The sequence below is a fragment of the Cricetulus griseus genome, assembly GCF_003668045.3.
Source record: "Cricetulus griseus strain 17A/GY chromosome 1 unlocalized genomic scaffold, alternate assembly CriGri-PICRH-1.0 chr1_0, whole genome shotgun sequence".
NCBI lineage: Eukaryota > Metazoa > Chordata > Mammalia > Rodentia > Cricetidae > Cricetulus > Cricetulus griseus.
This window is the reverse complement of record NW_023276806.1, coordinates 238495033-238522533: the sequence shown is the minus strand read 5'-3', so window position 1 is coordinate 238522533 and position 27501 is coordinate 238495033. Positions and strand designations below refer to the sequence as shown.

The 27501-nt window shown below is 41.6% G+C and overlaps 1 long non-coding RNA gene across 2 annotated transcripts in view; it reads left to right on the top strand.

The window, feature by feature from the left end:
- Positions 1–14731, top strand: part of LOC103160176 — a 136403-nt gene extending 121672 nt beyond the window's left edge. For both annotated transcript variants that reach the window (XR_003480924.2, XR_004772169.1), the window contains one exon: positions 12771–14731. This is a non-coding gene — a long non-coding RNA (uncharacterized LOC103160176). The remainder of the gene's footprint in view (positions 1–12770) is intronic.
- The last annotated feature ends 12770 nt before the right edge of the window (positions 14732–27501 follow it).

Genomic DNA, 27501 nt, shown 5'->3' with positions numbered 1-27501 from the left:
ACTTGTAATAGATACAAATGCTGCTTAGTCAATCGACTAGGATTTCCTATATGCTAGCTCAGTCTTAATTGTCATAAATCTATATATTTTATAAGACTTATCTTATCGAGGACACTTTCCACTGGTGCCCTCTCTTGCTGGCAGATCACATGGAGACTCCAGAGCAGAGACCAGGAGGAAGAGCAAGAGAAAAGGGACCACTTCCTGTTTGACCCTGCTTATATATGAGTCTGCCTGCTATGGCACTTCCTTCCTGTATCACAAGACTTCTTTTTACTACATTTCCCAGAATCCTCCTTAACTCCTAGTCCCACCTAATTTGCTGCCTCATTGGCCAAACACTACTTTATTTAACAATCAATAAGATGAACATATACAGAAGGACATCCCCATTAGTTTGCAGTGTCCTCCTTTGAACCGTTTTGCTTCAAAAGACTTAAATTTGACCACAAACTATCAAACAGTGACTTCACTAGAAGGAAAATCTTCCTTAAGAGACAGGTTAGTGACAATTGGTAGACAAAAATCAAAGTCACATGCAAGTAAATTAGATTTGGAAAAGAGAGGGTCTTTTTGTTTTTGGTTTGTTTTTCACTTTTAACATCTAGAAAAAGAGAGTGAAACAGAGAGACACTCTGAAGTGTGTAGGAGGACAGTCTACAGGAAAGGATTATCAGTGATGCCCTGCCTAATGGTAAAGTAGGAGACAAGTTCTTTGCTGAGTCTGAGAGTGGAAGTAGGATTGTGGGTCGAAGAAAATGGAAGATGCTAAGTCATGGAGTATGGGGTACCTTATATGGTAGATGCTAATTAGAAGTAAAAATATGGAGATTACTAGATATGTGCAGCCCAGAATGAAGCCTAGAGAAAAGAGACAGCCCAAAACAAAGAGCCAGAACTTGGGCATTGGCTAACAATCAGATCCTGACCTAGTGACTTATGGTGCCCTATATAAGCAATCATAGCCCAACTCCCATTGACCCCTGGCATCTCACTCCAAACAGAAGGACAAAAGATGCTGCAAAATTTAGTACCTAACAAAATAGTGACTTGCTTGTGTCAAGACCCCACACAGATGCTCACAAGATGAGATCAAGCAACTTCTCTTAATTGTTATTCAAGGGCCCCATTTTTTCTCAGGTGTACAATATTCTTCCTCCCTCCCTCTCTCTGTCTCTGTCTCTCTGTTTCTGTCTCTGTCTCTCTTTCTCCCCACTCAAACCTCTTCCTCTCAATCTTCAGTGTTCCTTCCACACTATGTATTTTTTATTAAAGCTTTTAGTAGAAATTCTTGTCTAGTAAAGATGTTTACTTCTGTGCCTTGGGCTCATTGTTCCCAGAAAGACTTGAAGGTTCTGTTTGGCATTTAGCAGGGCTGGCTCAGACTCTTGCTCAGTGTGCACATGGCAGAGCAAATGAACAGAATTTCCTGCAATATCACCAAGAGCTCTGAGTAGAGACAAATCAATCTGCTAACACAATGGAGAAAGCTTGGTGTCACTATATATATCCTTGTGTTACTTACCCGTGTGAACATGCAACACCGAGCTATGTATAGTGAGTGAAAGCTGGCAAGGAAAACAAAAGCTCTCCTCTCTTGGCTTACTCCAACTGCATAAAAATAGTGCTTGACAATCAAAGGGAAGGTTTGCAAGCCACTGCCAGTTAACAGGTGTGTGCATAACCCATGAAAGCATCTGCTCAAACCCTTACAGTCTGACTGCCTGCTGCCTCCAGAGGCCAGAGTTCAGCTCTTGGTCTTGTTCTGTGATGGCTCAGCAAGAATCATTTCAAGGATATTTTATTCTCAGGCTTGAGTTAAGTGGGCAGGAAAGGAAGAAAAGCTCTCTCTAAGGTGATTTAAATGAGATGACGTGGTGGGGTGACACACAGGTCTTGGTGAGGCAGGGGTGAGTATCAGGAGAGGACTGTGTGACCCTAATAGGTGTTTGTATGCAGATTTTCAGTTTCCCATCTGTTTCCTGCAGTTTTGAGCAGTCTTAGAATATGGATCCCTGGACAAAACTTCCTGGTGATTGGTCAAGAGAGGCAGTTCAGTGGTTAAGAGCATATACTGAGGCTGTAGAAGTCCCAAATCTGGTTCCAAGCACCCAGGACTAGTGATTCACATTCACCTGTAACTCCAGCTCCAGGGGATCCAATACCTCTGGCTTCTGTGAACATCTGCATTCGTGGGTGTAGGGAGACCCTGTAGCCCCAAATCCTAGGAGCCGGCTACACCTGTGAGGGCGTGTTCAGGGGAGGTTCAGGATCAGCACTCTCTTTCTGGGCTCCCTAGCCTGCTGCCTCAGGGCACTCTCTCTCTGGCTTGTGTTTGGCTGGTGTTTATCTGAATAAAGACATCCTAACCTTTATACATGGGCACACACCTCGTCCCCCATAATTAAAAATAAAATAAAAATTTTCTGGTGTTTGTAAATGATTATTTTATTATAATTTAATGTATCTGGTACAATTCAAGTCTTTGATGAAATGCCACAAATACTTGGTTGCACAGACATATATCATGTATCTAGCATGTGCCAGGCACCATGTTTAGAACTCCATATGTAAAAGATGAAGAGCAGAGAGCTCCTTTGGGAGTTCATCTAGTAGGTGCGACCAGGAGAAAGTACTGTTCTGCAGTGTGAAGAAAGCCAAAAGTACTGGTAACCCCCCCCCCCCAGTATGTAGGGTCACAGAAATTTGTTCTGGTTGCTTTCCTGTGTAAAGCTTAGTCCCTGTCTTACATGCATCTTGGCATTAGGCAGTCATTTCATCATTCTCACAGATTTTGTGGGTTAGAGATTCGAAGAGGGCACAGAAGAAAGAGAAAAGAGCCAGCTTGACTGTTCTGCAATGCTTGGGAGCCTGCAAGGGAGGTGTGTTAGGACTGCCAAGGGGCTTGTGGACATGTGGTTCTGTGAGCAGCCAAGCTACCTCTCAGCAAGGCTGATTCAGGCTCCATGTACATATGCTCCTGCCACACCAACCTGATAACCCAGTCATACTGGTGACCATGTATGACTTCTGCCACTCGTTAATGGGTTAAGTAGTCTCAGGCCCACTCTAACTCTCAATGTGGAGAATGCCAAAACAATCTGTGGACTGTCGTGACCCAGCTTGTCTCAGCTTTAACCCACGACAGCCATGAGGTTCGGCTTGAGTGGAGGTCTGTGGACCTGGAAGCTCCCAGCAACCCAACGGCGATAAGGATCAAACACAGGCATCTTGTCATCTTTAGAGAGCTCTCAGTTCCATGTTGTGGAACTAGAGTCATTTCTTTATTAGCCATCTTTTCTGGTGTTTCTTAACCATCCTGCTAATACCACGAGGAAACCATCTTTATTTTTCCTCTCTCTGCTCTGGCCGCTCGCCCCTACTCCTAACCTTCTGTCCTCACAAGTTACTCACATACCTCTAGCACCTCAGCCCAGGTGAGGGCCTATTCAGATGCTTAGGCACATACAGATGCAAATAAGAGGCACATTACCCTGAGGCCATGGTAAACAATAGTGGCCCTACTGGCATTAACAATAATGGGCCAGAGCTTTCCAGTGTTCCTGTTTATTGAAACCAAAGGCTGGATCTCAAAATACTCCATAGCAGAAAGATTTTGGTCCCCCACAGTGGACATTCATAAAACCACCAGGAAAACTATGGTCCTGCATTTATCTAGCACTTGGAAGAGGACAGGATGCCTAGGCTACATCTGGGGAAAGGGACAGTTGTTTGCCAGGAGAAGGGGGTGAGATTCTCCACATGGAATGATGATACCTTGTAGCTCACACTTGCTTAGAGAACATAGAACTGTGTTTGAACAGCTAGCTCACTGACTGCACATTGGTTCTAAACTGTATATGGGCATTGCTGTAATAATGGTTCTGTCAGTGGTGGCCCATATCTGTGATGGGGTCCCTGAAGAATGTAATGTGGTTCAAAGATTCCCATAGTTTAGTGATAATACAGTTTTTGTGTCTTACCACAATGTATTAAACATGTATTTGAAGTAATGTAAGCAAACCGACTGTAACATTAGTCACGTAAAAGCAAAGCAAATACAGCTGTGCATGATATGTTGTTGTGTTTGACAAGAGATGACAATATTACTTGGTTCAGTATTGCGTGGTCTGGGTTACTCTGTTGTTTGCAGTGCTGGAGATTGAATCTAAAGCCTCACATTTTCAATTGGCATTTTGGAGTATTTTCTTTCCACTTAAGACTTTTAAAGGAAACTGTGAAATAGCCTTAGGCAGGTCCTCCCAGAGCTGTTCAGAAGAGGAGGGGTCTGTCATAGGGGTTGATTGACAGCTCCAAGGGTGTTTCAGTCTCCTAAAGCTCCTCTCTTGAGATATAAAGTATGCATGGATAAACCTAATGTGGGTAGGCTGAAGCTAGAATCTTAGTTTTTCTCAAAAAAGTTTAAAAAGTCAAACTCAAAAATTTTAATAGAAATAAAAGCTTAGAGAGTGTTAGCATATAGAAATAAAATATTCTGTACAATTTGACCAACACGGTGATGTTGCAAGTTAAGTATTGCTGTAAAATTGTGAAAACATTTTTAAAGATCTATTTATTGGTGTGTCTCTGTGTGTATGTGTGCATGTGTGTATGTGTGCATGTATGCAAATGTGCCCATGAAGGCAAGAAGAGGGTATATTGGACCCTTGCGAGCTGAAATTATAGTTGTGAGCCCAAACTTAGGATCTAAACTTGGGTCCTCTGGAAGAGCAGAAAGTGCTTTCAACCACTGAGCCATCTTTCCAACCCCCTAAAAAGTTCTGAAAAAATCTAAAAGTTGGTGAAATGTAAAAGTTACAGTTAGCTTAGTATAATGTTTAAGATTAACCAAGACCGTCAGCTTGATCAGACTGAAAAGTACCTCTGAGCCTGGTGAAGCACACTCAACATATATCTGTGAGGGTGTCCCCAGTGATGCCTAGACTATGAATGCTCTGACTAAATGAATGGATTGATCTCTTGATGGATTCCTAATTTTGGCAATTAAAAAACCTTCCAATACAGGAGGTCATGTCCACTTGGAGGAAATAGACAATTGAGAATATGTCCTAGGGAGCGACAGCTTGTCTTGGCTCTTTATCTCTATCTCCTGTGAGGGGAGAACTCCTCAACCTTCCACTTTGACAGCCATCTCTGCCTAAGTTCATGGGGCCAAGTGGCCATAGACTAAGGCCTTTGAAAATGTAAGTCCAAATATCTCTTTCACCCTTTAAGTTGCTTCCATCAGGCATTTGGCAAAGGCTTTGAAAAATGAACTAATACACCAAATTATTTGCCAAGAAATGAGTTTTGGGGGTAATTTTAATGTAGCCTATCTGAATGGGTATTGTCAAATCTTCCATCAGTATTTAATACAGTAATACATTGCAATGGGTTTTGGTATAGCTTGTGACAGGATACATCACCTAGATTTATGTATGTGTACATTATGTACCCCATGATGTTTGTGCAATGATGAAACTCCCTGATGATGACCCTCTCAGAAGGTGTTACTAACAACAACAATATGTGCCTGTATCTTCTTGAAAAAGCAGGTAGGTGTAAAGTTAGCCTTTAAAGTGCAGATGCTGCTATCTTTTGGAAATATATAATATTCTCTGTTTATCACTAAGCACATGACAAATTAAGCCGACTCGCTATAGCCCTACAAGGTAGCTATTCTTATTGGTCAATCAAAGATTAAGAAATTGAGTACGAGGGAGATTGAACAACTTTTCCAAGGTCACACAGCTATTTGGTGGCAGATTAAAGCACTGGTCATCTAGCTTCAGTCTGGGTATCACCAATATAATAAGCCAACCAGATGATTGGAGCAGACCAGTAATTTGAGCTGAAAGTAACACTAGGAGCTTCAATTTGTTTTGTGTGCCAAATGAGAGCCTCTTAGTACATCATAAATGTCAGTGAGTGTGGTAAAAATGGCATTTACATAGCGGTTGCCTGGGTGAGACACCAAAACCCATTTGTAGGTTTTTAGCATTCTTCACTACTCCTAACTCCCTTGTGCCTGTAGACAGAATTTCTGTTTTGGTCTTCTTTTTGGTTCTGCATCACTTCTGAATCACTTCCCTTCATTCCTCCCTCCTCCTCCTCTCTCTCTGTGCTTGTGTACATGTTTTTGTATGTGAATATATGTGTACAGGAATACATGTGATATGTGGCCACAGAAGTTAATGGTTAGTGTTGTATATCTTGTTTAAGTGCTCTCCATCTTGCTTGGGGGAAAAGGGTTTGTCACTAAACATTGTGCTAGCTATTTGGCTTGGCTAGCTGGCTGGCTGGCAAGTCCCAGGTATCCCCTTTCTCTGCTTCCCCAGTTCTGGGATCACAGGTGTACAGCACCTGCACCAAGCTTTTCATGTGGCTCGGAGGGATGCAAACTTAGGTCTTGTGCTCGCTTGGCCATATCTGAGCCATACCTTCAGGTCCTTGAATCTCTCAGTAAGTAATAACTGAAGGTCTGGCTTCTTGAAGAAGCAAGCAATGAAGGTAACTCATGCCCTCACATTTAGATTTGACCTGCAGGGTGTTCTGACTGACCTAAAGTTAGATTTGAACTAATCTAGAGCCATGAAATACATTCTTCTGCCCTTTGACTATCAAAGATGAAATCTAATATCATCAGAGCTTAATTTCTTTATCATTTCAGCCTATTCTTTTCCTGGCATGAACTACAGCTGACCTAATATTTTGCTGCATGTTGGGGTACAACTTAAACATGCATGATGATGACAAGCAGTCAAGAGGCAACAGTAGTGAAAGGACTATATCTGAATGAAAACAGGGTTACACTATCAAAATGTAACATGGCTTTATCTGTGAACCAACATTCAGGTATGGAAGCTGAGGGAAAGAATGTTTCCCTTGCAATCAATTTTAGTCTCAGATCTTGCACTCTCTGTGTACTTGTAGAATCTAATATGTATCACGATTAAAACAACTTGGGGGCCACTGCTGTGTCCTGTAAGTCTGGGTCCTGGAAGCCTGACTGGGTCTCTCTGAGGAAATGATGGAGACTGAAGAATGACTGATGAACATACAGAAAAGCAGGGATCAAGTTGCATGTGCGCACTCCATGTAATTCAGAAACTCAGGCAGTTTATTATGTATAGAAGGAGGGATTGGCTAGTATTGATGTGAGGTCCATGGGGGGGAACAGTTTCAGGCTTAAACATTATAGAAGACACTGTCAGCACCAAGTGTCAACATTTGTACATGGACCAGGGGAAGGATTTACCATTTCTTTGAGCCTGACCTTCCAGAAGGCTTTGCCATTTCCTGGGGTGAGATGTTGAGGTCTTTGGCATGGGTATGTTCATATCAACAACATACATTCACTCAGGACTCCATCCTTTCCTTACACATTAACTCAGAGCTTTCTCTACTCCCTCAGGGCATATTATAACAACTGTGTCAGAAAATGGAAGGAACAGTTGGCAGCTAATTTCAGGTATTTAGGAAGTAATGTTGGATGGACATTATGCTAATCATTACACACACACAAGTGCACATGCGTGTGAACACACACACACACACACACACACACACACACACACACACACACATCAACCACTACTACTACTTACCACTGTCACTACTACTATTCTTATTAATAATAATAAATAGAATAAAAAGAAATTTAAAAATTAAGCTTCTTACATGTATGACTATTTGAATACACGTGTCTTTTCTATATAAACTTCTTTTTCTCTAGTGAAATGAGCTGATTGCCTCTCTGATTTCCTATACCTACTCCCAGCAGAAATGGAGATGAGAATGTCCAGTACTGATTTGTGAATAATCCAATGGACAGCAGCAGGGCCTCCTTTTTCCTTATTGAGCCCAGTGTGCATCTGCATGTATGTTTGCAGTATAAAGGAGAACCAAGAATTTCCATTTGTGTGCCACCAGCATTCTCTACAGACTAGAGCCACTTTGAAAGAGATATTCGCACATGCTGCACTCATTTTCTGGTTAAAGTAATGGGACTGTTCACTGATGAAGTCGTCATTTCAAACACAGTGGTGAGTGGGAGAAATTGGTCTGTAAGTATTAAAGCATTTTTGGTTCTGTGTTATTACAGACATGAAAAGATAACACTCCCTTCCAGACTAGAATTTATTAAGCACTTATTGGAGTCTATTATCAGTACTCATTTCTTTCAAGAGAATCTTTCTGGTTGGCAAAGCTAGGGCTTTTGTTACTAGTAGTGGAAAATGAAAAAAACCCTACCCAGGTGGGCCCAAAGAGTATGTAATGCAATACTGAAAACTTCCTCTTGATTGTAGCCAAGGGGTGCAGAAGGGTGCGTCCCTTGGTCTGGAATTTCAAATTATCATTCCCTTGCACTGCTTCCTCTCCGTGTATTCCAGGCTGACCTTTATTAAGCCTGGGTTGCTGGTGTGGTCCTTCCCTGTTAACACCATACATGGAATATTTGGAAAGATGTCTAATAAACTGAGTTTTGGGAAGGAGTTTGTTTTTCCTTGCAGAGTGAGTTGCCTATAAGGAAGGAAAAAAATACAGGCTATTTTGGGATTCTTTTTTTATATTCTGTGAATGTCGCTTCTGTTGAAACTCTTTGATTATTCTTCCCTGTTGCTTAGAAACATTTTATTAAATGTTGTCAGTGCTTCAATCTGATCTGATTTAAAAATGTTATTTCTGTCACTGTAAAATGAGCTCTTTGATTTACCATTTTCCAGTAACTGTGTTCTAAGTTATTTATAGCTATTAATGATGTTTTATTGACAAGGCAAGATTGAGGAGCCAATGTCTCATACTTACCTATTTTAGGGCCATTGTATTTGGGGGTTGGTCTGGCAGAAGTTGTAAAAAGCAAAACAGGAATGGTGGGGTATTTTTAAATCTTTGACCTCTGGCATGTAAAATGAAAACAGGCAGAATTGGGAATGCTAAGGGTTAAAATTCTTTCCTGAAATTTCCTTCAACACTTCTCAGGGTTCAACTACTTGAAATTATCTACTTGAAATTCTATCACCAATGATGGTATTTTGATCTTACTTAATAAGTCATCAGAATCCAGCTTCCTTAAAGATTTGTTGGATCCATGGACTAGCAGGATGAGTGTGAGTCTCCGAAGAAGTGGGACACAACACAGGAAGCTGGTGTCAGCAATAGCATCAGGAATGAGGGGGAATTGGCCAGAAATATGGGAAAGAGACAAAACCAAAGAACAACCTAGGATACATAGTAAAAGCCTGACTCAAAACAAACAAAACCAAAAGGGTGGAGGGAAGTACGTGGACTTTCTGTCTCTTCCACCAATGCCTACAGGCCGTGGAGACATGCTTCAGGAGAGGGAGAAAATCAAACAGCCTTCTGTCTGCAAGAACACAATTCTCTGTAGCAAGGTCAGAAAGTAGGAACTAAAACAACTAGATTCTTGTTTTCTTCCAGTAGCCAAAGAATAAGTCCTTACTAATTGTCATGACATCCTTGAGATTTGACTCATTGTGTCATTTTCTTGCTCACATATGCAAACCCACACATCAGACCACTTAACCAGTAAACTGACAAGGCTCAGAATAAAATTTTATTCATAAGAGGATTTCCAGTGGGGGAACCACACAAACTGAAAAGGAATATTCAAATTAAACATAATTTAATGATGTCAACACCATTTCTAAAAGCAAACAGATTTTACATGATCCCAGTAGGAAAAGTTAATAACATTATGGCATGGAATTACTGTTTTTGCCCATGCACATCTGAATACTTGAAGTAGTCAGATTGTATGATTAGGCACAAGTCCAATGTATGACAAATACTATGGCCTGAAATAGTTACATGGGAAAGCACTGGAAACACATTCCAGCTTCTGAGAGATGTCAACCTGGTGAATCAGCATATTCCAGTGTAGCCAATATGTGTGTTTCATGTTTTTCCCTCCAGCCTTTTGATTTTGTCTTGTTTTGAGTCAGACTTTTACTACGTAACCTAGGTTGTTCTCTAATTCCTTATCCTCACAGTGGTGGGATTATAGGTATGTGCTATGGTTGTGGTGGAATCTTAAGAAGTGGTCCTTAGATGGGGGAAATGGGCCACTGGGGATCAGGATTCTGGGTTATTACCTGGCCCCCGAGGAGCTCTCTCTCTTCCCCCTGGTCAGTGCTATGTAACATGTAAGCCACATGCTCTCTTTATGGAGCTGCCCACCCCTACGTTTTCCCACAAGACCAAATAAATTCTTCCTCCCTTCAAGTTGTTTCTGAGGATGTTTTTGTGGCGATGATAACTAATATAGATCCATCCCCAGTGATGCTTCTGTCTCAAGAGAAAATAAACTCACAAAGAAACAAAGCCTAAAGTGTGTTTCCAAGCATTTCACATTAATGGCCACAATCATGATTGAAATGTTTTATGCCGCTGAGATTCTGAGGAACTTCGGATGATTTAATGGTTGTATTTGCTCACTGATGCTTAAGCCAGATATTCTTAAGAAATCCGAAGCAGTGGCAGGAGGCAATTACTAGTCAAAGCACAGGCCATTTAAGTGGAGAACTGTTCATAAATAATAAATCTGTGGATAGGTGAGTTTGAAAAACCCGAGCCTCTCTGTAAAATGTTTCTCTTTAGATGGATAGCCCCTAAATTGCAAACTTCATGAATAGTTAAGATGTGTAGTAGACCCAACTCTGAGTTTCATTGTCTCCTTTGTTATTTTAGTCCATTGTTGGTTTCTGTGTCCTTTGACCTACTAGTCTGAAAAACAGTTGTCCTTGGACAGTTCTAGTGAAGTGTCCCACTTATGTAATCTGACCTACTGAAGAGAGATGGAGGTATCAGATATGGATGGGGCTCTAAGAAGTTTTCTTCTCTTGCAGCAATGGAGGCCGAAGAAATACAAAAGGAAAACATACATGTAGTTTTGATAGACACAAAGGGAAAATATACATGTGATTTTGATAGAAACAAAGCCCTAGAGCTACAGATTAGATCTGATTTCAAGGATGATGAGAATAGAAATACTTGGGATTGAGAGAATCTCTCCCTCCTCTCTCTGTCTCTGTCTCTGTCTCTGTCTCTGTCTCTGTTTCTCTCTCTCTCTCTCTCTCTCTCTCTCTCTCTGTGTGTGTGTGTGTGTGTGTGTGTGTGTGTGTGTGTGTGTGTGTCTGTGTGTGTGCACATGTGTTTGTGCCTGGAACCCAGATGTAAATGTGAGGTGCTTTCCTCTTTACATAATTGTTATTGTTATTGAGACAGGATCTATAATTGAACATGGAGCTCATCTGCTGGCTAGACAGGCTGACCAAAGAGCTTTAGGGATCTGCCTATCTCCATCCTCTCAAAGTACTGGGTTTATAGACACAGCCAGGGTACCCAACTTTAACATGGGGCTAGGGATCTATTTGGGTCTTCATACTTTCAAAACAAGTGCTTTATCAGATGAGCCATCTGTCTGACCCTCCAAACTGTTCCAAGAATTTAGTGGAAGTCAGCGAGATGTTCTGAATATGCCATGCCTGCTGCAGAGGTGTTTGTATGTTTATTAAATCTGTCTCTTGCATTATTAATCAAGCTCCATCTCTCCCCAATGGGGGGGAAAAAACCCAAAAACAAAACCAAGTCCATTGGACTCTGGGGATTTCAGTGTGTTTTGTCTGTTTAATCATAAAGGAACCTGAGATACCCAAACATATTTAGAAACAGAATATAATGCTTGTTTATTTCACTAACTTAGCTAAAATTCATTTACCGTGAGCTGATATGAACTCTGGCCTGAAGATGCTCCACCTTGGATCCTTGTCTCTCATCTTCATAGAGTTCCAATGCTGAAGGGCAGATAGGCTTCTGAATGCCAACATTATGCTAGCTATAGTTTCAGGGTCCTTACAGTGAGAAGGACACCAACTCAGGCTCGAGAAGAAGGGAAGGATTCCAGAGCTGAATCAGAATAGGGGCGGTGTGGGAAGGCAAAGAGGGAACAAAAGCATTCCTGCACAGGGATTCTCTGGTGCAAAGGCAGAGGGAGTAGGAGAATGGGAGAATGTTTGAGCTATGTGTTGTTTTGTATCCAGTAAACTAGAGATAAAGAATTGCAAAGCACTGAGCTGAAGGGAGAGAGAGTGCAAGTGAGATAAGGGTGAGGAGGGAGACAGCAGGTCTATGACATCACAAGAACAGCTAAGAATGATTTCAAGAAGAGGGCAATCTGCTTACATTAGCTGAACTCAGAGATCTTTCTGTGAGCACATTGGAGAACAGATATGAAAAGATAAACAAGGAGGAAGGAGACCTGAGGGATAAGTCTGGGAAATAACTCTTTAGAAGGGAATGATGTTAGTGCCAGTCAGAATAGGTAGACTCTAGCAACAAACTTGGTAATCTACTCCTACAAAGACCTATTAGAGGTATAGGGAGCTTCACAGCATGTGGTTTAATAAAGGCCCTCCCAGTGATTGTAAAAATTGGCTGCAAATTCTTTAATGTATTTCCCTTCAAGAGGTGGAGTCAGTGTCCCTCCTCTTAAACTGGTGAGCTTCTGACTACTCTGAATAATAGAATATGGCAGAAGTGATGCTGTATGATTTCCTATGTGAGGTTTCCTGATGCAGATACCAAAGACAATTTCTTTCCTGCAGAACCTTAGACTTGTGTACTAAGTACAATTACCCAGCACTTGCATTAGTCTAAACTCAATAATTCCAAAGCTTAGATATATATTTTGGTATATTTCCAGGATATTAAAAGAAAAAAAATGTCGTTTACCTTCTTGTTTGTTTCAGGTCCTCGGAGACCTGAACCACCTTGATTAAGGTCCAGCTTCTCCATGGCTATACAGAGACATCTAAAGGAGAGTGCTTCTAACTGTGGACAGAAGAGCTTCTGCCATCTCTAACTTCATAGTCCCAGATGTGAAAAAAAGAAGCCCCAGACTAATCTCATTCCCAGATTACTCTCCCTGGACACTTTGGAAGCCCATCCAAAAGGCCATTACAGAAGAAATGAAGGCTACATTCGTTGTAGCCTTCGTCTCACCTGAATTCCTGACTCACAGAATCTGTGAGTAAGATAGCGGCTGGAAATGTTCAGTTGGTAGGTTGCTTGATAACATGTATATTAAGTCCTGATTTTGATTTCCACTACCACATAAACCACATCATATGGGAGGAAGAAGCAGCAGGATCCCAGGTTCAAGGTCATCCTCTACTACACAGCAAGTTCAAGGTCAATATGGAACATATGAAACTTTGTCTTTAGGAAGGAAGGAAGGAAGGAAGGAAGGAAGGAAGGAAAGAAGGAAGGAAGGAAGGAAAGAAGGAAGGAAGGAAGGAAGGAAGGAAGGAAGGAAGGAAGGAAGGAAACAGGAAATCAGAACATGGGACTGAACAAGGCTGGTGTAAGCCCTGAGACACGCGTACACCACACCACACCACACATGACACACTAGTGTGGAACAGAACCGCTACCACTGCTGTCCCAGCGCTGTCACTCGAGTGTTCAGAAGGATGGACAATGCATGATGCCTGCTTCTCAGGTCACTACCCCCTTCTCAGTCCCTGGGGAAAGGTTTGTCTTGTTTGTGAAGCAGGTCTGAGGTGCAAGGGGAACTAGTAGAATACCAGCCATTCTCACCATCTAGAGTGGGAGGTCGGTTCTGGCTATGGGTCAGGGGATTTGTCAAACACAGGAAAGAGGCTTCATTTGTTTGTGGGAATTGAACCCAGGGCTTGACAAGCTAGGTAAGCACTCTCTCTCCCACTGGTCCCTCTCTCTAGCTCTCTCTTTTGTATGTTTGAGACAGGGTCTTGCTAAGTTGCTCAGGCAGCGCTTGAACTTGTGAGTTTCCTGCCTCAGCATCCTGGGGAGCTGAGAGGACAGGCCTGCACTACACTTATTGCTGGAAAAGGTTTGGATCCTGAGCTGCCTAACTGAGTAACAGATGTCCACCACACAGTGCGTATTACCAAAGCCAGTGGAGAAACACAGAGTGGGGGATTCCCACCAAGACTCTGCATCCAGTACAGATAAAGGCAGAGGCCTGGACTTCAAAAGTGATATCCTGCGGCCAGTTGAATGAAGGCCAGAATCATTACCCAATATAAATTTATTTTCATCTTTGAACTTTATTCCTTAGAGAATTCCCTACTTACAGATTTCCTAGATCATGACTCACAGATGACCAAAACCCTCCAAAGGTGTCCCATCTCAAATCATTGGAATAGTCCTTACAATGTCTGCCCCACCCCCACCCTGCCTTATCACCAGATGTTTTCCTTTCAAACGGCTTACACTAGATCCCTGGTGTTCCCCAGAGCACGCACCATCCTCCTTTCCAGTGTGTTTGTACGTATTTCTATTACTGAGGCCACACATGAAATAGAAACTGGTCCCATCTACCTTCTCTTTATCCTGCATCATTATCTGCCTTAGCTCTCACCACATCCAATGGAAATATTTATCTTCTTGTCTATTGTCTGACTGTCCCCCAGAATGTTATCTACTTCAGGGAAGGGATTTGTTTTGTCAGACACTGTATCTCTAGTGCCTGGAACCAAGCCTCATTGGAACAGCTAGCATTCAGTAAACACTTGTTGAACACACTGAAGACTCATTAGATTTGATTCCTTTGTTTTGATGCAACTTGTTATCACTGTAAAACAAAGTCCCTGGCCCAGAGGGGATTTCTGTGTGGATGCATAATCATCTATGCAATGCTTTTAATAAAAAAAATCTGTACAATTTACATACAGTGTGGTGCATGCATTTTGTGTGTGTGTGTGTGTGTGTGTGTGTGATGTGTGTGTATGTGTGTGTATGTGTGTGTATGTGTAGAAGAAATGCACATATATACTAGGTTGTCATTGTGATACTTACTACGCAATTACACTTGTTTTTTCACAGCACTTACCCACTTTCTGAAATTATATTATTTAATTAACTGGGTACTTACTATCTGTGCCAACTAGATCATATGCTCCAGAAAAGCAGGAGCTTTGACTTAATAACTGCCACATTTCTAACAAGCAGATAGTACCTACCATATGCATTTGTAAGCAACCAACAATGTGTGTTGAAAGAATTCAAATGTTAATCATTATTATTATCTTTTGTTATGACACCATATTTTGATTTTGGTAGATGTACAAGCACATATACTTTATATTGATTTGCAAAAACACACATAGCAACAAATAGGCCATTTGTTTGTGGCTTAGTGAATTAAGACTCCAGAATGGAGTGCCCTGTCAGCTTGCTAGGTAAAGAAGGTGGATGGGCAACTTGGTTTGAGTATTTAAGTATGATTTTGTCAAGATGCTTATATGGCCTAGTGATAAATCCATCACATTGGCACATTGGAACTAGCACATGCCTTGACTTGAAGAGTTTAGCTGTGTGTTTGTTTATTACAGACATCAGACATGTAACCGCCATTCTTAGTCTGGAAAGATAAGTCTTGGAGCTAAAACAAATGGAGGGTGAGAATTGGATCCACGGGTGTATGTGAGGGGCACAGTAAAGAAAGCACAGAGATGGCTGCTCCATGGCTAGTGGGGAGGTTTCTATTATGGATAAGAGAAAGAAAACATCCAGAGGCATCTGGAAGAGTCTAGAGCAGAGAGAAAAAAGAGCAGCCTGGATATGACCAGGGATATCTGTGAGAAAAAAAAAAGTGTATAGTGGAAAAGAATAGTGGAGATGGAGGAGAGGACAGGTAGGAGAAACCTTGTGTGTGTGTGTGTGTGTGTGTGTGTGTGTGTGTAGGATGAAATTTGGAACAACCTAGGGATTAGCATAGTGCAGGAGGAGTGTGAGAAGGAAGAACAGCCAAGAGGCTACTGTGAGAGTTCGAAATGCATCACAGGTACTTGTGCCCAGGGACTGGGGGAATCTGGAGGACAACACAGGCTTTGATACGCAATCACAGGTATATCTTTTTGGTGGATGAGAACCCCATTCACAAGTTCCTGAGGAATATTGGCTTTTATCTTCCTGCCAGAAATTCTTCTATAGGCCAGGTTGAATTAAGCCAAGACTCTCATTAGGCCTGGGACCTAACCCTGGGTAAATACTTATGAATCAGAGATGGAAAGTTTTGAGCCAGTTGGAGACAGTCACCTTAAGGATTGTTGGAAGACAGTGACTCACCTAGGGTTGGGCTTTTCACTCAGTTTAGAGATGAGCTATGAAGTTTTCTGGCTGTATTTACAAAAAAGATTCACCTTCTTTGAAACAAAACAAGACACATAATCAAACAAGAATAAGAAGAAATGGCTCTTTTGTGTTCCTAAATGGAGTGTGAAGGGATGATATGTACAGTCGTTTCTACTATCTGGAGGTCATGAGGAACCGCTTTGAAGAACCAGGATGCTCGAAGAACCATTGGAGACTGCAGAAAACCTTGCCACTTAATTATATTGGCAATTTAACCAGTCTGGGAACTTTTCCATCTCCAAGATTCTTGCATGCATTCAGAAACACTAAAGTTACAGAGTCAGATTTTTTCCCATTGACCCTGAAGTTCCTTAACAAACCATTACTTTCATACTCACTTGCTCGATATGACTCCAGAATTCCTCTCTCTTTAGTGTCTAGGGACTTCTGAATGGCCTGACTTTCTGGTAATAATTATGCCATGATAAAAGACAGTGTTTCCAACAAAAGACCAATTGTTGATTCTGTTTTTGTATTTTAATTTTAATGTACAAAATGTTATTGAATGTTTTCATCTCTCAGTGGACTCTTAATGTCCTACCATTTGAAAGCATCCTGAGAAAAAAATACTTCATACTTTCACATGTATCAAGGGAGAAAAAGGCATTTCTGTCATGTTTGTGTTCATATGCACATAAATAGCTATTGTAACAAGCGAGAATGGATTTCTCAGGATCACATTAAGAACTTAGATTTATTCCAAATGTTAGTTCTATTTTTGTGCTAATTTTACAAAGACATCCAACATTCTACTCGTCATAGAGGCTTAAAATTTCCACTTTCATCCTGATCCTTCCCAATTTTGCTCTAGATATTGTCTGTTGTCAGGCCCCAGATGACATCTTCTGAGAAATATCTCCTACGTTCCTTCTTCATGCTCTGCTCTCAGGGCGACTGATTGAGTTCAGAACCTTATCAATAAACTGTTACTCTTGTAGCCTGGCCATTGTTGAAAAACTTGCTCCTGAACTGTTTTCTGGGCCTCTACTTTTTGTTCATTTATTTTTCTCTAGCAGGTACCTGGTGTGTCTGCCCTCCTGTAAGGGAGGCCGTGCTGCCCCAAGGTGAAAGTAGTTCTTCACCAAATTCCAGGTCACCTGACCTGTCTCCAGTGGGCCTTGGATTTCAGGCCTGACCTCCAACCTTCTGTAATAGTAATACTCTAGCCTTCCAGTGGCCATTGCCTAGTCTCCTTTCCTCCCTTAAAAAAAGCAGGGGGGGGGGTATGCGTAGGGAGACACTGTAGCCCCGCCTCCTAATAGCCCCTACAGTTAAAGACATATATAGAAAAGATTTCTGATTTGATTTTAAAGGGCAAATTAAGACTTTGTCAGCTGACTGGAAAAGATCCAGCAGAAATTATAGTACCTTTAACTAATGATGAAATTTCCTCCTTATGGAAGGATAAGAATATTGGCAAATAGCTCTTACCAACTTTTTGGGAACAATTAGTAACAACTATCCCCAAACCGACAGAATTAAATTCATAAAAAAGACAGTCTGGATTCTTCCATGCATTGTAAGACAAACTCCCATTTCTGGAGTTCTTACTTTCTACACTGACACTAACAAAACAGGTAAGGCTGGTTATAAAGCCGGTGAGGTAAGTAAAGTAGTTCAAAGTCCGTACACATCTGTACAGAAGGCAGAATTATATGCAATTCTTATGGTGTTTATGGATTTCACAGAACCTCTTAATATAGTTACTGATTCCCAATATGCAGAGAGAGTTGTCTTGCACATAGAGACCGCAGAATTCATCCCTGATAATACTGAACTAACCTGATTGTTTTTACAATTACAGGAAACAATCAGAAAAAGAAGTAATCCTCTATACATTACGCATATCAGATCCCATACAGGTCTGCCAGGCCCATTAGTACAAGACAATAACAAGATTGAACGTTTATTAATTGGCACTGTGCTAGAAGCCTCAGAATTTCATAAAAAGCATCATGTAAATAGCAAAGGTTTAAAGAAGGACTTCTCCATCACTTGGCAACAAGCCAAGGAGATGGTGAGAAACTGTCCTACTTGTTCCCTTTATAACCAAACTCCACTGCCAGCAGGCTGTAATCCTAAAGGCATTCAGAGGAATGAGATCTGGCAAATGGACTTTCACTTTACAGAATTTGGAAATTTGAAATATGTGCATCATACCATTGACACATTCTCAGGTTTCCAATGGGCTACTGTTCTTAACTCTGAAAAAGCTGATTCCGTTATTACACACCTACTAGAGGTGATGGCAGTTATGGGCATACCTGCACAGATAAAAAGTGACAATGCTCCAGCATATGTCTCCACAAAAATGGAACAGTTCTTCAAATATGATAACATAAAGCATGTCACAGGTATACCACACAATCCTACAGGACATGCAGTTGTTGAGAGGTCTAATAGGATGCTTAAGGAGATGCTCCATAGGCAAGCTGGTAAGTCAAAACCCCCCAAACATAGGTTGCATAATGCTTTATTGACACTAAACTTTCTTAATGCCAATGACAAAGGACAAACAGCTTCGGAAAGACACTGGACTATGGAAAAAACTGCTGAACTGAATCAACCAGTGTACTTCAAAGATGTACTGACCTCGGTATGGAAACCCAGACATGTGTTACATTGGGGTAGGGGTTTTGCATTTGTTTCCACAGGAGAAGAAAAACTTTGGATACCATCAAAATTGATCAAGATTCGAGTTGCAAAAGACAACCCTCTCGACAAGGACGACTGACAGGTATTTACTGAGGTATATCTCATGAGCTAAATGAAAGCCTCCCAAAGGAATGGGAAGTCCTTTTTTTTATCTTCACAGAAAAACTCACCTCTAGAAGTCAAAGGACACTGCATGGGTAGATACTGAAAGGAAAGAAGGTAGCTATAACCATCAAACAAAAGGAATGTGCCATACGGTAAAGTTTACAGCTGTCTCTCAAATAACTCTAATTGTCTTCATTTGCTAGTCCCTATTCAATTAAATCGATGCTGGATTTAGAGTTGGATTTGGCTTTCCTCCCCTAAAATCCAAGCATTTTGTTCAACTAAATTTTAGAGTTTCTGTATTATATCAAGAAGCTAATTGATGTAATACAGAATAAATGAAGAATTTGAGGACTATATTTTGTCTTTTCTTGGCTCTTTCTTTCAAGGCCTACACCCTCTCAAAATTGTTATTTTCCCATGGTTGCCTTTCCCAGTACACATTCATGTGCAAGCAAACATTTCTCTGCTGACACTTATGTTTGAGTCCCATACAGCCAATGAAGACCCGCCTGACGACAATCCCTGGATGCTCCGGAAAAGGAATTGGGCCATACCTCTTCCACTGCAATGGATCCAACTAACTCCGTTTCACCTGACACTCTGACCAGAGCCTTGAGTACTGACTTCAATCAAGTTTGAGGATTTCAACCTAGATCTTCAATCAAGCAAATTCCATCTAACACGGACTGGAGATAACCCATTAGAGACTTTCCCTATACTAACATTTTTCCCCCCACAGGACCCCTCAAGGCTACCATTGTCCTATTTCAGCAGGTAGTAACTCAGGAGATGCTATGCCCCTGCTCCCCATTATTGTTTATTAGGGTAGTGTAAGCCTAGTTAGGGATAACTTTCTTATTGTTTAGAGTTGGGATTGGAAGGAGGTGTTCAAGTTAGACACCCTTTCCGTATGACTTTATGGCTTAGCAGATTATTGTATCTTCTTATATTTCACCTTCATGATTGTTAATTTTTGATCTTTTACACTATTAAGTTTTAATCCTCTTTAGACTAAAAGAATTGTAGGGAGACACTGTAGCCCCGCCTCCTAGTAGCCCCTACAGGTGTGCCTGGCCACGCCCGTGAGGTCGAAGATGACGGGGAGAGAATACTTAAGAGGCCACGAACAACCCCAGATGCTGTCTGGGAGGCCAGCATAAGACTGATCCAGACCCCTGAACATGGATGTCAATAAGGAGGCCTCTGCACTCCAGGGAGCCTCTGGTGGTGGATTAGTATTTTTCCCTGGTGCAAGAAGGGACTTTGAGAGCCCATCCCACGTGAAGGGTTACACTCTGGCCCTGGACACATGGGGAAGGGCCCAGGACCAGCACAGGAAGATTTGGTGGACTTTGCAGAGCCCCCTTTGAGGGCCCTACCCTGCCTGGGGAGTGGTGGGTGGATGGGGTGGGGGGTAGGCTGGGGGTGGGGGAGGAGGGATGGGATGAGGAGAGGGAGAAGGGACTTACATGTGAAATAAGTTTGTTCCCTAACTAGAACTAATAAATAAATAAATAATAAAAAAAGAGAGACCACGGACACATGGATCGCCACGCTAGCTTGCAGCCTCTGGGCTTGCGTTTGGGCTGGTGTTTATCTGAATAAAGAAATCTTAGCCTTACGGAATACGGATCATCTTTGAGTGCATGAAATGGGGGGAGGGTTCAATTTCCCCTGGTATTTCCTGAAGATTTTATCCTGTCACCAATAAAGACATTTATTATTACTAATCGTCATTTTTATCATCATCATCATCATCATCATCATCATCATCATCATCATCATCTCCCCTTCTCACAAACTCTGCAGGAAGGTAGAGTCTCAGAACAGCAGCCATTTTTGTTGCTTGTTTGGGTCTCTTTGGTGCCTGTTTTATCCATGGCTATTGCAGACACCCAGGAAATAAAGCTGAGTCAATGAGGAGAAAAAAAGCTTTGTTGCCACATCTTCCATATATCCAAACCTTATCACCAGCTGATTGCAATTAAATGCATTCAAATGTTTCCTCTCTTTTCTTTTCAAATTTTACAAGACAGGATTTCTCTATGTAGCCCTTGCTGTCCTGGAACTCACTCTATAGACCAGCCTGACCTCAGATTCAGACCTCAGTGGCCTGCCTCTGTCTCCTGAGTGCAGGGATTAAAGGCGTGCACCACCATACTTGGCTTAAATATTTCCTTAAAAGAAAAATCGTTTGTTTAATAGGATGTGATGGACTCAGAATCATGTCAATTTTAACTGCATATCCATGACTTAATTTTTTGTCCTAGAGATATTTGTAATATGAAAGGAGTTTGAAAATCAAACAAATGCTTCAGGAATATTTTCTAGGTTTTTATGTATTTTCTGACCCTATATTAAACATTAATACTTGAGTTTTACCAAATAAATGCATACAGACCACCTTTTCTTTTTAAGCCAAGAGTTCATCACAAAGATGATGGCTGTTTATAAGAATGCTTGTTTCCCCCCTGGCAGACATTACTCATCAAGGGTAATGCATGGCTGTTCATTGCAGGTGTTCTGGTATCTAATCACTTTGTTACCAATCAGATCCAGGGAACTCTGTTTAATCTCAGGAATCAGCTGAAAACCAGCAGAGCAAACACCCACATGTACGGGGATTCTGACAAATGCCTACAAATATGCTCCACATTTTATCTTTACATTTTAAAACTGTTTATATTAAAATTAATTCAGAGTATAAAGCAGAAGTAGACCCACGGGCTATTAGATCAGAAAAGCTAAATGGTAAATACACTCCACTCATTATTCTTTATGGAATAAGAAGATCATCTCTGGCTCAGGAGAATTTGCTCTGATTCAGCTAGTGCAAAGACAGATTACAAGATAAGCACCTTTATAATTGGCAAAATTAAGTTCCCAAGTGTTTGGCAAGAACAAGTCAGGTTTTATTTGTCTAATCTTCTTATAAAAGTAAAAACACAGCAGGACCAACCTTCTGCCCACATGTTTATCAGTAGCTCCTTTATCAAGTGGTGACCTCAGAAGCCACAGGATGCTCAGAGAGTGGCCTGTGAGGCGTTCTATCATTTAGTTAAATAATACCAAGCATCTCGCTCCTCACCATTGTGCAAATGCTGAAAGAAAGGTCTTCAGGGGTTTGGCAGGCTATTGTTACTCAAGAAGGCAGCTGCTACGTTCCATCCTCAGATACCAAGTTGTGGACTCTGAGACCCAAGACCCTTCGAAGGTTAAGGACACAATGCTTGTAGAATTCAGACATTGAGAGTGGGACAAAACTCATGAACTTCATCAAAAAGTATAGAATCTGGCTCTAAATTCTATCCTTATCACTGCCTGCAGAATGGTTTGAAACTTTAAGACAGTAGCATTAGAGCCAGACAAAGAATAAGTTGCTTCGAATGCAGTAGTGTTTGTACAATGTCTGGGACAAGGTGAGTTCACTTCCTTCTTGGCATTACAAGATCTCTGTGGGCCATATGCTGGTATGATTCTGCTAATGTAAACTGAGCACTCTTGATTTTTCCATAGTTACTATTTTCTCAAGTATATCAGGACGTGTTTCTTCTCACCTGTCTCTGGTTGTTAGGGATGTGCTGGGCTGTGTACAAAGTATGTAGGAAGCATAGCTGCGTAAGCAGTTTGCCACATCGGGACACAGTTCAGGGTCTAGTAGCTTGAGGCTTTTAGGATGAGTTCTCTCCATGTTTTGACAATGATGACAGTGACAGAGTGCATGCCCGTAGCAGGGAGCCTCAGAAAATATCAAATGAGATGTACTTGTGACATCTGGGGAAAGGACAGTAAGGAGGTTGGTAGAGAGAAATCAAGCCCCATCACTTTTAAGTTTGGAAAGTGTGGAGTAATTAAGGAGATATCCACCCCTAAAAAAAATGTTGCCTGTGTGTACATCTTTGGTATTTGTGTATACATGTGTTCTTAAGTATGTGGATGTACATGTGTGTACAATATGCTTTGGGAGGTCTGAAGTTGATGGCAGATGTGTTCTTCAATCCCTCTCCACTTTGTTTACTGTATTGGTATCTCTCTTTGAACCCTGAGCTCACCAATTCTAGCTAGTCTAGCTGGCCACCTTGCCATAGGGATCCCTTCTCAGCCTTTGTAGTGTTGGGGACACTGATAGCTATCAGGTCTGCCTGTCTTTTGTGTTGGTTAAACACCAGTCTTCATGTTTGCATGACAAGCACTTTATCCACTGAGCGTTCTTCCCAGCCCATGGAAGACCCAACTTCAACTTGTGAAGGGGTGAGGGAGATTGTATAATAGTATCTGGACATTTTATGAACATTAGTGAGGGCACATGGTGACTAAGAATGTCCGGGATTGACCAGAGATACTTTTGAGGGCCATGGCCAATTTGAGACATCAACTTGACTTGATTGAGAGATGCCTAAAAAAAATTTGCAAAGCATACTTCTAGGCATGTCTGTGGGTGTGTTTCTAGAGACAGTTACTGAGTGGGTACAACTCACCCTGAATGAAGGCATCATGGATCAACCCACTGACAATGGGTCTGAATAGAACAACGAGTAAAGGCAGGAGGGATGTTCCTGTGCACGTAGGCTCCAGGTTTCTTCCACCTTTCAGTCGATGCACCTTTTCTTTTCTTTTGTGTCTGCTGTCGTCACCCATGGATATCACACTTCAGATTCTTCAACCTTTGAACTCAGGCTTGCACACAGACTCTTCAGGGAGCTTCCAGGTCTTCAGTCTCAACACTGTGTTTATACCACTGGTTTCTGTTCTGAGGCATCCAGATCCATGGTCTGAGCAGCTAGTATCTTACCCTGGTTTTCTAGCTCGCACACAGCTGTGGTGAGACTATCCAGCCTCCGACTGTGCAAGCCAGCATTATAACCCCCCTCTAATAATTATACGCACATTCTATTAGCTCCCTTTTATTAGTTGCTGTAGAGAAACCTGACTAATAAAATGGCAAAAGATGAGAATCAGGAAGCGCTAGCATCCACCCAGGTAAGAAGTTGCCTGTGTAAATTCGAATACTAGCCTATATACATGCACTGGGCTAGCTTTCAGACAGGAAGAAGAGAGGGGTATTTATTTCCAGGAATCCTGATAACTGTCTAGTATGACCCATAATAGACCAAGATGGGGGGCACAGAAAGTCAAGGGGAAAGCTGGCTTCTCTAAGGAGAGGGAATGGTGACTTCTTGGAGAAAGGTAGTGGCAACAAGCCACAGAAGCCACCCCTCTGTGGATGCTATGAGTTGTGGCCCTCCTCAACCATGGACATTGACTGAGTGGAAGTGAATGCAAATGAGCAACACCAGAATTCAGGCTCCAGACTTTGGACTTTGGACTTGGTGTGCTTTTCAATCCATTCCTTGTGTCTGTGTCTTTTCTCTCCTCAGTCTTGAACCAATTCCCTTATCATAACTCAAGTTTCTTTTTCTTCTCTTGCAGCAAAGACACTTACAGCAGGGACATAGGAGCAGGTCAGAGCAGATAAAATTGCTTCTCAATGAGGAAAGGAACACTTAAACCCCTCACTGTTACCCAGTTAGGTTTTTTTTTTTTTTTTTTTTTTTCCATGAGAGGAACTCTACCGTGGTGAAGATGTTGGGGAAGGTAGAACACACTCCGAGGAGTGGAGTTTCCAATTTTGTTTCTCACTAAAATTTTGTTGCTATTGTTTCCTTTTCTAGAAAAGAAACCCAGGATTAAGCTAGGACTTCCTCAACAGTAAAGTGTTTTAACCTATAGCTGGGTACCCATACTGTCCCTGAAAATATCTGCACTGTGGAAAGGATGTGGTTTTGTTTTGCATGATCCTCTGAGTGACTATAAAGTGTTGGCACAGGATATGATACAAAATGGCATAGAAATAATTTCAATGTCACAATTTACCTGCCTTGAATTCAGCACAGATTTCTAATTATAAAACATTATTTTATTCTGACAAAAATGAGTGGGCATAAACCTTTTAAAAATTAGGCTACAGGGTAAAAAAGAAGTTGGGGCAAATGAAAAGTTACTTTGTTTGCTTGCTTGAGATTTGGTGCATGACTATGATGCAGGACAAGATAGAACTCACTGTGTAGACCTGGCTGACCTTAAACTCACAGAAATCTTCCCATCATGCCTTCTGCATGCTTCACAAGCATGAGCCAACATGGCTGTAATTCTTGCAAAGAAGAAATATACTGAAAAAAAAAAGCATTGTCTTAGTCTATTTGGCTGCTGTAACAACACCACAGGCTAGGTAGGACATGGACAACAGAAAGTTATCTCTCACAGTTCTGGAGACTAGGAAGCCTGGAGTAAGGTGACAGCAGATTAGGTATTCAGTGAGGGTCAGCTTTCTCCTAGGTGGCACCTTCTCTTTGGGACCTCTCTTGGTAGAAAGGGCAAACGATCTCCCTTGGGTCCCTTTTGTAAGGCCTTGATCCTTTTCTTAAGGGCTCCACCTTCATGAACTAATTACTTCATGAAGGACCATCTCCTAATACTATTATACTCTGAATTAAATGTCAACCTACAAACTATAGGAGTACAGAAACATCTAGATTGTAGAAGCCATCTTGGACATGGAAATCTGTATAATGCACTGGGTTTGATCCCCAAAACTGTCCTTTATTGGGGTTGCTTGTTTAATACAATTTCAATAAATCCTAATTAATTGGAAGAGATACTATTTTCATTTAGTCAACATTTAGTAATGTCTACAGGATTTTTGGGGGGTGGGGTGGTGGCATGTGCAGATGTGGACATGGTTCTAGTCTTTGCAGAGCCTTCATACCAGTTACTACAGAATCTGTACAAACTTGCTATTGTAGTCTTGGAGAAATTGGTGTGTGCGCAGTGTGTGTGCGCAGTGTGTGTGTGTGTGTGTGTGTGTGTGTGTGTGTGTGTGTGTGTGTGTGTGTATCTGTGTGTTCATGTTTGTGTGTACACATATGCATTTGGGGGTCAGAGGTCAACCTTGGCTATTATTTCTCAGGATGGCTGGCCATCTTGGTTTTTGGGACAAGCCTTCTCACTGGGACCTGGGGTTCTGCTTAGGCTAACTAGCCAGGGAGAACCTTGGGGATCTTTCTGCTCTCTTTGTCCCATGATCCAACAGCCTGATCTTTTACATCAGTGCTGGAGTTCAAACTTAGGTCCTCTGCTAGCACTTTGTGGTTAAGCCCAGCTCTAGTCATTTCTTTCTTGCTGTCTACAAGATGGGGATAAGGAAGGATGAATATTATTATGGAGACAAACTAAAGAAAAGACAGGTTTACCTCTACCTTGCTGAAGGTAAATATTCTAATACCAAGAAAGTGACAGGAAACGTCAAACCCTGCTATTGATAAGTGGTTATAAACAAAATTTTAAAACTAGGAAATATGTGTACAAAAAAACTGCAACTTAGAACAAACCTGACCCTCATAGTTGGAGTATGGTGTACAGATTTTAATTCTTTATCCTGAGTTTTGAACAAAAGCCACTGAATAAGCAGTATTGCTGATGAGATAATTACAGGGAAGAATTTTGAGGTTGATGAACTGAAATATTCCAATTAATTCATCACACTCTGAATAAATGAGCATTTGAAAGATCCCTTAATATTGCCACTCGGACTGAAAGTCTACCTTCCAGTATCGGTGGGGATAATTTCTTCAAAAAGAGCTGACAATTTGAATTTTAACACAGTGCCCCAATTAACTTTGAACCAAGTGCTTTAAGCACTGAGCTTCTGTCTGTTGAAGAGATAACAATAGCTGAAATTGAAGAAATTTCTTGGCTGAAAATTAGGTAGTGAATGCAATTTTCTCATGATTTTACTGGTTAATTTACATATGCTAATAGAGATATGGTATGCCATATGTTACAAATTGATTGGTATCTAGGCACAGCTATCCCTGGTTGACAGTACGAAGGAGCTGCTTTTTAATATTCTTAGTCTCCTTAAGCAGCTCCTGTCTTCACTTTCCAAGCAGCTGGATTCAGGATGCTCTCCTGTGCTGAGAGCATCTCCATCTCACCAACCCTGTGGAAGTCTCCTTGGAGTCAAAGTGGCTCTTGTTTATCTCCTCCCACCTCCAGATGCTCATTTTTTCAATGTCCTAGGTAGATGAATAGAATGGTCCCTTTCGCCACACACAATTGTGTGCCTGTGAAATGGGGAAACTGAGTAAGACTGGAGTCATGGTTTGAATGTGAAATCCCTCTCACCATCTCATGCGTTTGAACACTTTGGGAGGTTTTGAGGCCTTTCAGGCATGGGCCTAGTGGGCAGCCACGGAGGTGGGACCCGAGGAGGTCTTGGTCCTCCCACTTAAATTGCCCTCTTATCCACAGAAGGCTATTTGGGTGATAGCTAGGAGTGGCTCCTCCATGACCCGGGGATGTGTAGTGGGATCTGCATCACCTGTTTCAGGACCTGCTTCAATAGCACTCTGAACTCTCACTCCCATGCCTTTTTTTGGGGGGGTGTCCTGGTTTATTTTCTACTATTGCAATAAAGACAGTGACCCAAAGCAACTGAGGAGGAAAGGGTTTATGTAGCCTATGTGTCCCTATCACAGT